This window comes from Bubalus bubalis, chromosome 3 (assembly GCF_019923935.1).
Source record: "Bubalus bubalis isolate 160015118507 breed Murrah chromosome 3, NDDB_SH_1, whole genome shotgun sequence".
Taxonomy (NCBI): Eukaryota; Metazoa; Chordata; class Mammalia; order Artiodactyla; family Bovidae; genus Bubalus; species Bubalus bubalis.
Window position 1 is genome coordinate 35,857,780 of NC_059159.1, and position 2,412 is coordinate 35,860,191.

The following is a 2,412-nucleotide window of genomic DNA, read 5'->3' on the forward strand; positions in this document are numbered from 1 at the left end:
TTATGATGTTGGCTGGCTACAGTCATAGATCCTGACTGCCAAGCAGAAATTGGACTACTATCGACAATGGAGGTAAGGAAGCGTGTGTGTGGGCATCTCTTAGTATTACCATGTCCTGCAATTCAAGTCAACGGAAAATGACAACAATCCAACGGAGGAAGGATTAGTAATGGTCTAAAACCCTTCAAGAATGAGGGTTTGGGGACTTCTCTGGTGGTCCAGTGGTTAAGACTCAGAGCTTTCACTGCCAGATTCAATCCCTAGTCAGGCAACTAAGATCTCATAAGCTGTGTGGTGTGGCAAAATAAATAAATAAATAAATATGATAGATAAATAAAAATATTCAAAAATGAAGGTTTGGGTCATCCTACTAAATAAAGAATCACAACCACCTGAGGTGCTTGCTGAAGGTAGACATTACAGAATGGTTAGAAGAAGGTAGTTATAAATGCCAGCTATGAACACTGAGCGACTTCACATGAACACATGGCTAGTTATAGCTATAACTGTTGTGAATATTTTATTTTTGATGCATATGTGTTTGTATGTGTATCTCTGTTTTCTTTCCTCTCTTATTGTCTTATCATGTAACTGAAGATGTATTGACTTTACATCATAGCTTTTAAGTGACAAGTGAAAGTCGCTCAGTCGTGTCCAACTCTTTGCATCCCCATGGACTATACAGTCCGTGGAATTCTCCAGGCCAGAATACTGGAGTGGGTAGCCTTTCCTTCTCCAGGGCATCTTCCCAACCCAGGGATCAAACCCATTTCTCCCACATTGCTGGTGGATTCTTTACCAGCTGAGCCACAAGGGAAGCCCAAGAATACTGGAGAGGGTAGCCTATCCCTTCTCCAGCACATCTTCCTGACCCAGAAATTGAACCGGGGTCTCCTACATTGCAGGCAGATTCTTTACCAACTGAGCTATCAGGGAAGCTATCATAGCTTTTAAGTATTGTTAATTTTACATCATAGTATTTAAGTTAGGGCATATCAAGAAGAGTAAATACCACTCAAGGACTTTAGCTCTTTTGCCGGGGAAGGGGTTAGTGTATTTTCAGCTGTACACATGACAGTTGTATCATGGAATTATGATCTTGTTATTATCTTTATTTGGAGATTAAATATGGTTTAAAGAGATGCATTGGGGTACAAATTGAAAAGGGGTAGACTGGTCGTGATTATTTTATGTGTCAACTTGACTGACCACAAAGTGCCCAGGTTCAATATTATTTCTGAGTATGTCTGTAAAGGTGTTCTTGATGAGATTAGCATTTGAACTGGTAGACCCAGTTAAGCAGATGGCACTCCCCAGTGTGGGTGGGCATCATTCAATCCATCAAAGGCCTGAATAGAACAAAAGATGGAGGAAGGAGAAATTCAGTCCTTTTCTTTCCAGCCTCAGTTGGTTGAGCTGGGACATCTCATCTAATCTTCTCAGGCCTTTGAACTTGGGCTGAATTACACCCCTATTTTTCTTGGGTATCTAACTTGCAAGTGGAGGTTCATGAAAATCATCCATTTTCAGCCTCCGAAATATATACATATACACACACATATTCATGCTACTGAGTCTCTGGCGAACTCTGACCAATACAAAAATCAAGCAAAGTCCACAAAAGTATGAGAGAAAGAAATATCCGGCCAAGATATGCTTTCAGTTTTGAAGGCTACAGAAGAGTTTCAAAAATAAAAGATTCAGGGATTATAATGAAGCAGTTATGAGCCCTTTCTGAAAAACATCCTAGAGAGGTGAATAAAAAAGATGATAGGGAAGGAGCCGTGATAAGTTAAAGATGAGCCATTTAAATACATCAATAAGAGGGCATAACTGCAGGGATTATATTTGCAGAACAGAAAGTAAATATTATAAAACCTGACCAAAAAAGGATAAAAGCCATACTTGCGAGGTAGGATGGCCATCAGCTGACTAGCTAGCCTACATGGCTTTCCTAATTGAAAAGACTAAATTTGTGGATTAAATATTTTGTAAAAAAACAAAACAAAACAAAACAAAACAGAAAATAAACACTACTGAGCTGGAATAAATAGAAATATTTCTACAGAGGCCGAAAATGCAGTAAACTCAGGAAGCCTGGGAGGTAAGCGAGCACCTAAGTCAGCTTTTCTCCCCAAGGGTTTCTGTGAAACACAGGAGACCTTGAGTTTTGTCCAGACTGTTTTCTGGGCTACAGGGGACAGGAGCTAAAGCCCAAGGCTCCACCAAGATAGTGGGAGATTTCGGCACATAATCAGGGCCTCCTGCAAGCTCAGTATAAAGACACAGGAAAACCAAATCCAAAATCCATTTTAGGAAGGAAGGAGCAAGGGAACTTGCCTGGCTCAACCTTGAATGGAAGGAAAAAATAATCTTTCTCGAAAACCTGAAACTACAACCCAGCCCTTCCAT